The sequence below is a fragment of the Acinonyx jubatus genome, chromosome B1 (genome assembly GCF_027475565.1).
Source record: "Acinonyx jubatus isolate Ajub_Pintada_27869175 chromosome B1, VMU_Ajub_asm_v1.0, whole genome shotgun sequence".
NCBI lineage: Eukaryota > Metazoa > Chordata > Mammalia > Carnivora > Felidae > Acinonyx > Acinonyx jubatus.
This window is the reverse complement of record NC_069382.1, coordinates 145155593-145168593: the sequence shown is the minus strand read 5'-3', so window position 1 is coordinate 145168593 and position 13001 is coordinate 145155593.

Genomic DNA, 13001 nt, shown 5'->3' with positions numbered 1-13001 from the left:
GTTAAAGTTACATGTTTTCAAGCACTTTTATTATTTTTTTTTTTAGTTTATTTATTTATTTTGAACAAGAGAGAGTGTGAGCAGGGGAGGGGCAGAGGGAGAGGGAGAAAATCCCAAGCGGGCTCTGCTCTGTCAGCACAGAGCCCAGTGCAGGCTCTATCCCGCAAACCCCGAGATTATGACCTGAGCTGAAATCAAGAGTTGGATGCTTAACCAACTGAGCCACCCAGGCAACCCTCAAACACTTTTAAACTTTTTATTTTAACATGCATTTTGAATTTCATAAAGACTTTTGTAGCATTTACCTTTTCCATACTTTCTGTTCGTCAAGGTAAATTGAGGAGAATAATGATAAAAAATTATTGTGGAATTTTATCAGATCTCAAAAGATAATGCCCATGAAACAGGTTTGAAAATCTGCAGTTCCCTATATGGATGTTAGCAATTATTATTCATTGACTCTTAAACCTTTGTAAAATAGGAAAGTTAAAACATATGCAAAAGGTTTAAAAATAACTCAGGATCAATCTTGCTTCATTCTTTACAGATGCTCACTTCTTTCCTCACCCACCCACTCCCAGATCATCTTAAAGCAAATTCCTAGATAATTTTATTAGTTGTGAGAGTGTATAGCTTCTCCAAATTAAAGAATTAGCAAGCGTGTCCTGGTGCATATCGTTGATCATCAAACAACACATTGTTGAGGTGGGTCACCATGGTTTCATCTTCAAGGTGTTTATGATCCTTTCCTGAAGTGTATTTTCTCAAAGTCTGGAGTCTTAGCTCCTGAGGAATGTCTTTCTTAGAGCTACTAAAACAAGATTCTCTAATCAACTCTTTTGACCATACTTACATGGAGCAGAGACTGATGATAGTACTTTAATAAAAACAATGAAGTTTTTACTAGGCCAACCAGCTAGAGTATTACCGCTACCTGACCATTTTTTTCTAAATCTGACCAGTGCAATGTGAGAAGTGATTTCTGTCACTACCCGCTCTTTTCCTCAAGGAAGTTTGCATGCTTTCAGGGGCACTTGGGTGGCTCATTCGGTTGAGCATCCGATTTTGGCTCAGGTCATGATCTCACAGTTTGTGGGTTCAAGCCCCATGTCAGGCTCTGTGCTGACAGCTCAGAGCCTGGAGCCTGCTTTGGATTCTGTGTCTCCCTCTCTTTCTGCCCCTCCCTCACTCATGCTATGTCTCTTTCTGCCTCTTAAAAGTGAATAGATGTTTAAAAAAAAGTTTAAAAAAAAATTGGCATGCTTTCAACTTGTTCTTTTTTCTAACCTTCTGGTCCAGATACAAAAGTGAAGTGGGGGGGGGGGGGCGTGGACAAGAGCAGCCAGCTTGGACCCAGAGACAAAAGCCACATGTTGAGGATGGCAGGGCCTCTTTACTAGCCCAGAACGACTTATTTCTAGAATATTAGGTGAAAGAGATAAAAATGACATTTTTCTTTTTCTTTCTTTCTTTCTTTCTTTCTTTCTTTCTTTCTTTCTTTCTTTCTTTCTTTCTTTCTTTCTTTCTTTCTTTCTAAGAACCACTTATTTCTTGGGGCACCTGGGTGGCTCAGTCGGTTGAGCATCCGACTTTAGGTCAGGTCATGATCTTGTGGTTCGTGGGTTTGAGCCCCGCGTCGGACTCTGCACTGACAGCTCAGAGCCTGGAACCTACTTTGGATTCTGTGTCTCTGGCTCTCCCTGCCCCTCCCCTGCTCAGAATCTATCTCTCTCTCAAAAATAAACATTAAAAAAAAATGGGGACAAAACATAAAAGACTCTTAAATGTGGAGAACAAACACAGGGTTACTGGAGGGGTTGTGGGAGAGGGGATGGGCTAACTGGGTAAGGGACATTAAGGAATCTACTCTTGAAATCATTGTTGCACTATATGCTAACTAACTGGGAGGTAAATTAAAAAAAAAAAAAAAAAAAAAAAGAACCAGCACAAAGCCCAGCACAGTGCTTGAACTCAGGAGCCTGAGACCAAGACCTTAGCTGAAATCAAGAGTTGAATGCTTAACCAACTGAGCCACCCAGGCACCCCACCCCCACCACCAAAATGACATTTTTCTTAAGCCACTGTATTTCTATAAATCTTTGTTACAAAAATCTTAGACTATACCATAATTAACTAATGTATCTATAAAATATTGAAACTAAAACCAAATGTTTAGATTTTTTGTTTTCTTATTTTACAAGCACTTTTTGTTTATATAAGAATCTCCAAGATCTTCAAGGACAGGGATTATGCCTTATTATTTTCTATCGCTAGGACCCTATCATTTTTGTATCCCTAGAGATATACAGAAATGACTTAACAAATATATGCCAGGATATATTTATAGATATTTATAATTATATATTTATTGTATATTAAATAGTGTTATACATTATTTGTTATATATTTATTTATATCATATATAATAAATATATCCTTGGATATATGTATCCAAGGAGTTTGTGCCTTCCTCAAATTTCTCTATCAACAACATCTTGTTAAGTCTTATAACTTGGATTAATCCTATGCTTATATCATTTCTTTCAAAAGAGAAATTATAGAAGCCAGAGATGGCAGCACTGACTTCTCTAAAATCATGTGGCAAAGGAAAAGCCTGTTCCAGCTCTTCTGTTATTGCTTTGCCACTGTTCTGTAAGCAGTCTTTGGAAATAAAAACAAAAATCTGACACAGAAATAGAAAAAATGCATGTCTCCTCAATTCCAATGCCTGACCTTGTTGCCTAGTCCTTTTTTTGTCATCTGACTGCTATGAATTGGTGCTTTTAGAAATGTGAAATTTCCTATTTGAAATTTGGTTCTGTTTGCCTAGATGTGAATAAAAGGTAGAGTTTGAGTTATTGTAGTAATGTTGATGTAACCCATCGATAACAATATGTTATTTTGTGATAGCAGTCTTGATATTAACTAATAATAATGCTATTTAGTTTTTAAAAAGTAAAGTGGGTGGCTCAGTCTGTTAAGTGTCTGACTCTTGGTTTCAGCTCAGGTCATGATCTCACCCTTCCTGAGTTTGAGCCCTGCATCAGGCTCTGCGCTGACAGTGCAGAGCCTGTGTGGGATTCTCTCTCTCCCCTCTCTTTCTGCCCCTACCCTACTCATGCTCTCTCTCTCAAAAAAAAAAAAAAAAAAAAAAAAAAAAAAAAAAAAAAAAACTAAAAAACAAAACAAAACAAAACAAAAACCCAAAGTGGTGTTTCTTTTATGCAGCTAAACAGTAACTTAAAGATCGTTTCGTGTTTAACACTAGCTGTGGTCCTGATTTTTTCATTGACTGACTAGGCTATTTTAGGAAAGTAAAATTGAGACCAATATTTTGGAGGGTTAATCCTAAGTAGAACTCAGTTAATTATTACTAGACAGTCACTGGTCAAATTTTTAAAAAGTAAAATATACTGAGTAGGTTTTATCACAAAATATACTCTTGAGCAAGATAATAGAATTCTGTTAATACATTGAAAAGTAATTAAGGTGCTTTTCTCTTTTCAGTGTACCATTTGATAAGAAGATAACTACTTTTGTCAGAAAAAGAAATAAGTCCACTTTTTATTTTGCATGTACTTTATTACTGACATTCAAGAAAGTATATTGGGTAATTTTAAAGCTAGCAATTATAAACTATATAGTTTGTTCAAAGCAACTGTAATAATTCATGTTTGCTGGGCTAGATCATGAGAGTAAACTGCTTTCAGTAGAATCAGCACTACTGTTTTCCCTCTGGTCAAGGGTCAAGAAGATACTGTATCATATGACAGAGTATTGGGCCAATGAATAATAAAAGTTTGCTGATTGAAAAAGTTTCTCTATTGCGAACATTTGGTTCACTTGAAATAGTAGTATTTGAATACCAACCAGATACCTTTTGTTATCTGTGCTTATGTGTTGGGGGGAAAAAAAGAGCAATTCAGCAAGACTTATTTTTCCATAAGTGTACAAAGTAAATGCTACATCTTCACAGCATAGAAAAGTGAATTAAAAATTGAATTATCAGCTACAAAACAGTATGGTACTGGCACAAAAACAGACCCATAGATTAATGGAACAGAATAGAGACCCTGAAATAAACCCATACTGATACGGTCAATTAATCTATGACAAAGGAGGCAAGAATATACAATGGGAAAAGGACAGCCTCTTCAATAAATAGTGTTGGGAAAACTGGACAGTTACATGCAAAAGAATGAAGCTGGACCATTTTCTTACACCATACACAAAAACTCAAAATGGATTAAAGACTTAAATATGAGACTTGAAACCATAAAACTCCTAGAAAAAAACATAGCCAGTAATTTCTTTGACGTCGGTCATTGAAACATTATTTTAGATATATCTCCTAAAGCAAGAGGAACAAGGAATGCCTGGGTGGCTCAGTTGGTTAGGCATTCGACTTGGGCTCATGTCATGATCTCACAGTTTATGAGTTTGAGCCCCACATCAGGCTCTCTTCTGTTGGCCTAGAGCCTACTTCAGATCCTATGTCCCTGTCTCTCTGCCCTTCCCATGCTCATGTTCTCTCTCAAAAATAAAATTAAAATTTTTGTAAAAGAAAACAAGAGAAACAAAAGCAAAAATAAACTGTTGAGATTACATCAAAATCAAAAGCTTTTGCACAGTGAAGGAAACCATCAACAAAACTCAAAGGCAACGTACTGAATGGGAGAAGATATTTACAAATGACATATCCAATAAAGCATTAGTATCCAAAATATATAAAGAGCTTATAAAGCTCTGGGGCACCTGGGTTAAGCATCTGGCTCTTGATTTCGGCTCATGTCATGCATGATCTTGCAGTTCGTGAGATCGAGCCCTGAGTCAGGCTCTGTGCTGACAATGCAGAGCCTGCTTGGGGTTCTTTCCCTCCCTCTCTCTCTTACCCTTCCCTGATCATGCACTCTCTCTCTCAAAATAAATAAATACATTTTAAAAGAAAGAACTTATACAGCCCAACACCAAAAATAATCTGATTAAAAATGGGGAGAGGACCCAAATAGATATTTTTCCTAAAAAGACATACAAATGGCAAACATACCTATGAAAAGATGCTCAACATCATTCATCATTAGGGAAATGCAAATTAAAACCACAATGAAAAATTACTTTACACATGTCAGACTAGAATAAAAAAGACAAGAAATAACAACTGTTGGTGAGGTTGTGGAGAAAAAGAAACACTTATGCCCTGTTGGTGGGAATGTAAATTGCTGCAACCACTATGGAAAACAGTAGGAAGATTCCTCAAAAAATTAAAACTAGGAATACCATATGATCTAGTAATTCCACTAATGGGTATTTATCCAAAGAAGACAAACACTAATTTGAAAATATATATACACCCCTATGTGTATTGCAGCATTATACCAAAGCTAAGATATGAAAGCAACCCAAGTGTCCATCAATAAATGAATAGGTAAGGAAAATGTGGTGTATATATACAATGGAATATTAGTCATAAAAAAATAATGAGAATTTGCCATTTGTGGGTGGACCTGGAGGGTATTATGCTGAGTGAAATAAGTCAGACAGAGATAGGCAAATACTACATGATTTCCTTATATTTGGAATCTAAAAAACAAAACAAACAAACAAACACATGCAGAGAAAAAACTGATGGTTGCCAAAGGGGACAGGAGTGGGAAGATGGGCAGAATGGGTGGAGAGGAGTGGGAGATACAGGCTTCCACTTATGGAATGAATAAGTCATGGAAACAGAAAGTACACCATAGGGAATATAGTCAATGGTATTGTTAAAGTGTTGTAGGATGACAGATGGTAGGTAGTTACCCTTGTGGTGAGCATAGCATAACGAACTAGTCAAATCACTGTGTTGTACACCCGAAACCAACATAACATTGTGTGTCAACTATACTTCAGTTTAAAGTTTTTTTAAATTATCAGCCCCGATTGTATGAAGAAATGGGCTAAATCAACAACGGAGACAACTAAATTATACATTGTGAATTTAAATGAGGGAATTAAACATAGTAGTAAAGTTAATCTTATTTTAATAGAATCTATCATTACAGTTTCTTTTTAAATTACAATTATGATTGGAAATTTTCTACTTAAAAATCCCCCATGATTCCCTACTGTTCATGAGATCAAGCTCAAATCATTACCCAGCCAACAAAATTGGACTTGGTCTGGTTCCAACCCGATCAGAATAGCCTCAATTTCTACTGATCTGTTCCATGCACTTGCACTCCAGCTGCATAGAACTTTAAACTGTTTTCCGAACAGACTGTGTTATGAATTTTCTTTTTTTCACATTATGAAAAGAAAACATGACCACATCAGAAAATGCTGAAAAGAAAAAAACTGAAGCCGTTTCCATAATCTCGGCACAGTTTACAAAGTAGTGTTTTACTTTGAAAACAAAGAAATGGAGCCACAAGCCAAGGGATGTAGGCAGCTTCTAGATTCTCCCCCCAGGACTCCAGATGGAACACAGCCCTGATGATACCTCGGTTATAGCCCAGTGAAACTCATTCTGACCTCTACACTGTAATATAATAGATTTGTGTTTTTTTAAGCCATGAAGTTTGTTACCGTAGCAATAGTAAAATAATATAATATCTTACAAAATTTAAGACACAGCAGAAGAGCATAATATATGCCTATTTTAAAATTTATTTTAGCACTAAAATCCAATGACTATATTTGGCTCAATATTTTTTGAGAAAGTATATTTGGGAAGTTTCACATTGCTATTGAAATTTTACAGGTAGGATTTTATGATAACCTTGGACTACAACTTAAAATAAGGATTGGGACACCTGGGTGGCTCAGTGGGTTGAGCATCTGACTTCAGCTCAGGTCATGATCTCATGGTTTGTGGGTTTGAGCCCCACATCAGGCTCTGTGCTGACAGCTCAGAACCTGGAGCCTGTTTCAAATTCTGTGTCTCCCTCTCTCTCTCTTTATCCTTCCCCCACTTGCTCTCTGTGTGTGTGTCTCTCTCTCAAAAATAAATAAACATTAAAAAAAATAAGGATTGATTGTATAATGAAGCTGCACAATAAGAGATGTGATATCGATGAGGGTAGGAACCACATTGATTTTGTTCACTACTGATATTTATTATTTATAGTGTTGGGCATATGACAAGTACTCAGTAAATTTTCATGGAATGAACTGAATGAGTGAAATCAGATTCTTAAACATTCTTCTGAGAGAAACTACATGAATACTCATGCACAGTTAATTATTGTGCTGTTTTGATTAATACACATACTAAAAGTGGGCTTTTCTCTACTGCCAATGATGTAGGCAAATTCAAAATCTCTGGTCTTTTTTTTTCAATGTTTACTTATTTTTAAGAGAGAGAAAGAGAGAGAAAGCATGATCAGGATCAGGGGAGAGGCAGAGAGAGGGGGGATAGAGGATCTGAAGCAGGCTCTGCACGGATAGCAGTGAGCCCAATGTGGGGCTTGAACCCATGAACTGTGAGATCATGTCCCAAGCTGAAGTCGGAAGCTCAACCGACTGAGCCTCCCAGGCACCTGGTCTGTGTGTGTGTGTGTGTGTGTGTGTGTGTGTGTGCGCGCGCGTGCACGTGTGTGATACATACATATATATAAGAATACATGATAAAAAGAAAAGAAGTTGTAGTAAAGAAATATTCATTGATAAAAGAATCAACCCTTCAAAGGGCATTTACTAACAAACGTTTTAGAGCTCAGCAGTTTTTCTGAAGCTGTGAGCTCTGCTTCTTTGGCCAGGTATATCCATTTATCATTTCAGCTACTTAACAATGCTGAAACAGTTTACAGCAGAGACATTCGGTGGTAGGTTCACTGAGTGGGCCAGTGTCTCTTTCCTTCAGGTGGATGAGCTCAAGTGATTAAAAAAAAAAAGATTATGTGTTCCAGATTATTGCCACTCCAATGCCCCATTGACTATTTGGAGAACCTTGTTTTCAGGTCAATTGGATGAGTTAACTCAAATAAGGCTATTTGACAAGGGGCACTTTTCTGGGACTTTTATTAAATAGAATATGATGGCGAATGAATAAGTAAACAAACAAAAAAAGGCCTTCCAATAAAAGATGTTACAGAATCAACAGATGGTCATCTATTTCCTCCTAATTTTATTTTATTTTATTTTATTTTTTAATTTTTATTTCTGAGACAGAGAGAGACACAGCATGAGTGGGGGAAGGGCAGAGAGAGAGGGAGACAACAGAATCAGAAGCAGGCTCCAGGCTCTGAGCTGTCAGCACAGATCCTGACACGGGGCTCAAACTCAAACTCACAAACCGTGAGATCATGACCTGAGCCGAAGTTGGTCCCTCAACCAACTGAGCCACCCAGGCGCCCCTATTTCCTCCTAATTTTAGACCCAACACCCACTTTACTTACCTGGTTTCTAGCATAGATAAGAAATAGTGAATTAGCAGCAGCAAAATGGTACTGCATGCTAATAAGAAAATAGCATGAAAAGAAGCTGTAAGAAGCCAGCCTCTATGAGCCAGCAGGAGATTATAGTAAAATTACCACTGTAGCATAATGATTTGGGAAACTGATTCCATTTCAGTACATCTGGTTCAAATATCAGCTTTACTATTTACTAACTGGTAATCTCAGCTTCCCCATCCACACAAGGAAGATAATAACATGGTTACCACATAGTGAAAAGGATCAAATTACATACAGCAAGTAAAAAAAGTGTTTGGATATAGTAAGTGCTAAATAAATTTCATATGTTTTTCTTTTATTGACTTTATCATTATTGCCACTTGTAAATCACATGTAATCTTAGGAAAGTTACTTAATCTCTCTGGAACTCACCCTGGCTTACCACACATGGTTGTAACAAAAATCAACCAAGAAAATATATGTGTAGGGGCACCTGGCTGGCTCAGTCAGCAAAGCATTCGAGTTTTTTCTTTTCCTTTCTTTCTTTCTTTTTTTTTTTTTTTTTTGAGAGAAAGAGAGCGCATGAGCAGGGAAGGGGCAGACAGAGAATCTTGTAAGGGGCAGACAGAGAATCTTGTGAGGTTTTTTCTTTAATTTTTCTTAAGTTTATTTATTAAGTTTATTTTGAGAGAGAGCGTGCAAGCAGGGTAAAGGCAGAGAGAGGAGAGAGAAGATCCCAAGCAGGCTCCATGCTGTCAGCACAGAGCCCGACCCGGGGTTTGAATTCACGAACCATGAGATCATGACCTGAGCTGAAGGCAGACACTTAACGGACTGACCCACCCAGGTGCCCCTGAGGTAGAGAGAATCTTAAGCAGGCTCCACGCACAGTGTGGAGCCTGACTTGGGGATTCCATCTCAAGACCTTGAGATCATAACCTGAGCCTAAATCAAGAGTCAGAGGCTTAACCTGCTGAGCCATACAGGCACCCTTCTTTTTTTGTTTTTTGTTTTTTTTTTTTCCAGCATGCAACTCTTGATCTTGGGGTTGTGAGTTTGAGCCCCTTGTTGGGGGCATAGAGATTACTTGAAAAGATAAAAATTAAAAATTAAAAAAGATAACGTGTGGAAGCTATTTTTAGGCTATCAAATATTAAATATATTTTTAAAGGAACAAATCATCCTATAACCTTTTGTAACACCAAAGAGCTGTAGTCAAATAGACCACAAAATTGTGGTCATAATGATCTTGAATCATCAAAAATGCATTCAATTTCATTCATTTAGCCAACTAATATTTATTAAGGAACCTCAAAATGCTGTATGCTGGACCAGGCTTCATTGGGCAGGTCCTCTCTAGGACTTCTTCGTCTGATACAAAATAGTTCAAACACTTCAAATGTAATATGATAAATATAGATCACAGAAGTAGGCTAAAAAGTACTATGAAGGGATAATTCAGAGAAATTATAGTTGAATTAAGTGGGAATTAAAAGCTCAGAAAGCACTTACCTCTCTGGGGAAGAAAGCATTCTCAGTGGTTATGGAGGGGTGAAAAGGCATGGCATGTTTAGGAAATTGTGGAAAATCCAGGTGTGTGTTGGGGATAAGGTGGATGAGAGAGAAGCCTACAAAAAAAGTGAGGCCTTGTATGACTTGCTAAGAGGTTTAACTAATATCTGGAGTCAGAGTTTTTGTTACAAGAAACAGGAGAAAAAGAACATCGTGATGCACATTGTGGGACTCACAAAGTCAGCAGGAGGCTGAAGATAAGATTTGGAAAACAGAAGAAAGCCAGGGAGCTCCCGCTGTGGTCAAGAGCACACATTACACTAGCTGTTTCTTAGAAAAGACTGGCAGGAGTCCCCTTCACCAGTGCAGCGCGTGCTCCTGCAGGTTCCCTGACACCCAAGGTGTCCCTTGGCTTCACCTCCAGAGTCAATGCCCTGGTTAGGAGGATGCAAATTCTTCCCCTTTCAGTTTCCATAGTAAAAGATGGGGCATGGAGTCCTATCAAAACCATACACAATAGCAGATTCTCCCAAAATAGGAAAAGGGACCTGAATAATTGACAAGAACAAAAAGCAACCCACAAAAACAATTTCGATAGGGGGCAACACCACCAATAACCAAAAAACCATACAAGATTTTAAATAGTGACAAGATCAGATTCATTTGTTCAATAGAAGATGGCTATAAAATGACTTAAATGATGCACAAGTGGACACATTGAAAGATAATTTCTCTTCTTCTGATCCCCAGGTTGATGTTTGCTCTCCCCAGTGACATTTTCCATTTTCTTGCATAATCATATATATGTGGATAGGATATTACCTTTTATATGTTAATTTTAACTAATGAATTCTTTTATAGTTTATAATAGTTTTTTAGTTGATTCTCTTTGACTGATCAATTTTCCTGGTGTGGTAGCAGAATAATGGCCCCCTCCCCCCACAACAGGTGCCCAAATCCTAATCCCTGGAACCTACAACTCTTGATAAAGATTCTCTCCTTGATCAAATTTTAATCAGGCTCCCTAGAGCCATCTTTTGAACTAGGTCTTGACCTTTGGGCTTCCATGTTTGTCTTTGCATTGCCCAGTTTTAGCAAGAATCCTGCTAAGTCAACTTAGCTAGGAACCCCACCCTTGATATCTAATCACTCCAGGTACCTGATCAAATTCCTCATCCTCCACCAACTGATAGCTGATCACCCTGGCCTGCCTTTAGTAACTAACAATCCTGTCAAGTTGGTTTAGCCAGAAATCCCATTTACCCTTGATGTTTCCCCTTAGTAATTTTCCATCCACTGACCCTCGTCCTGTTCTTTGGTTGTAAATCCCCACTTGTCCATGTATTCAGAGTTAAGCCCAGTTCTATACCATATTATTTTCCTCTATTGCAATAGTCTTGAATAAAATCTGATTTTATCACTTTAACACAGCTATGGTGCTTTTTTTTTTAATTTTTTAATGTTTATTCATTTTTGAGATGAGAGAGAGAGAGAGAGAGAGAGACAGACAGACAAGAGCACAAGTGGGGTTGGGGCAGAGGGAGAGAGGGAGACACAGAATCCGAAGCAAACTCCAGGCCCTGAGCTATCATCACAGAGCCCAACAGAGGGCTCAAACCCATGAACCGTGAGATCATGACCTGATCCGAAGTCAGAGGCTTAACTGACTGAACCACCCTGGCACCCCAGCTCCAATGTTTCTTTGACACTATATTGTTACCCTGTATGGCAAAAAGGATTTCCAGATTATACTACATTAAGGATCCTGAGATGGGGAGATTATCCTGGGTTATCTGGGTAGATTCAATATAATCATAAAGACCCTTAAAAGATGGGAGAAAGAGGCAGAAAAGTTAGACAATGAGATGTACTGATAGAAGCAACTGTTGGATTGGTAACAGGCCACAAACCAAGGATTCTGTGCAAACTCTGGAAGCTGGACAAAGCCAATAATTGGACTCTTCCCTAGATTCTCCAAAAGGAATATCCCTGATGCTACCTTGATTTCAGCCCAGTGAAACCCCTTTTGGACTTCTGATCTCCAGCAATGTAAGATCATAAATTTGTGGTAATTTGTTTTATAAATTGTTTTAATTTCTTTATAAAACAATAAAGAAATTAATAACATGGTCTTTTAAATAACTCCCCCTTTTTTTAAAGAAATGATAGACTACTACATTATTTTTCTGTACCTTTGCTTTTTTCTCTCTTACTAATATATCTGAAAGACCATTTCTTTTTCTTTTTTTTTTCTTTTTTACTTTTTTTCTTTTAGGTAATCTCTGTGCCCAACGTGGGGCATCAATTCACGACTCTGAGATCAAGGGTACCATGCTTTACTAAGTCAAGGAGATGCCCCTGAAAGATCATTTAAAATCAGTTAAGATAGATCTGCCACTTTTATCTAACAGCTGCAGAATATTCTCTTTATGTTTATTTCTCTGATTTTTAAAAGTTGTGTTGTGATCTTTTTCTTATTGAATTACAAGAACTGTTTATAAATAAGCCCTATACCTGAAATATGTTGTAAATACTCCAATTTGTCCATCTAAAATTTTTGTTATTAATATTTTTCATTATTGGCAATTTCTTTCACATATCAAGTTTACCAATATGTGCTGTATCTGTGTGGATTTGGATTCTGGAGTTGTGTCGAGCTTGGAAAGGTTTTCTTCCTGATGAGATTATAAAAAATTCTTTGGTGTTTTTTCTAGCATTTTTATGGATTCAATTTTACTTTTAATCTTTGATCCACTTGAAATTCATTTATTTTTTTAAGTTTATTTTGTTTTGTTTTGTTTTTTTGAGAGAGTGAGAGAAAGTGCAAGCAGAGGAGGGGTAGAGAGAGAGTGAGAGACAGAATCTCCTTGCTGTGAGCACGGAGCATGGAGCCCGATGCAGGGCTCTACACGAACTATGAGATCAGGACCTGTGCCCAAATCCAGAATTGGAAGCTTAACCAACTGAGCCACCCAGGTGCCCTGATCCACTTGAAATTTAATTTGGTATAAAAAATTAAGGTAGAGATCCAAGATTCTTCTGATGGCTATCCAGTTGTCCCTCACCATTTACTGAATAATCTACTTTTCTTGCAGTAATTTTATGTTTTCTTTTAAA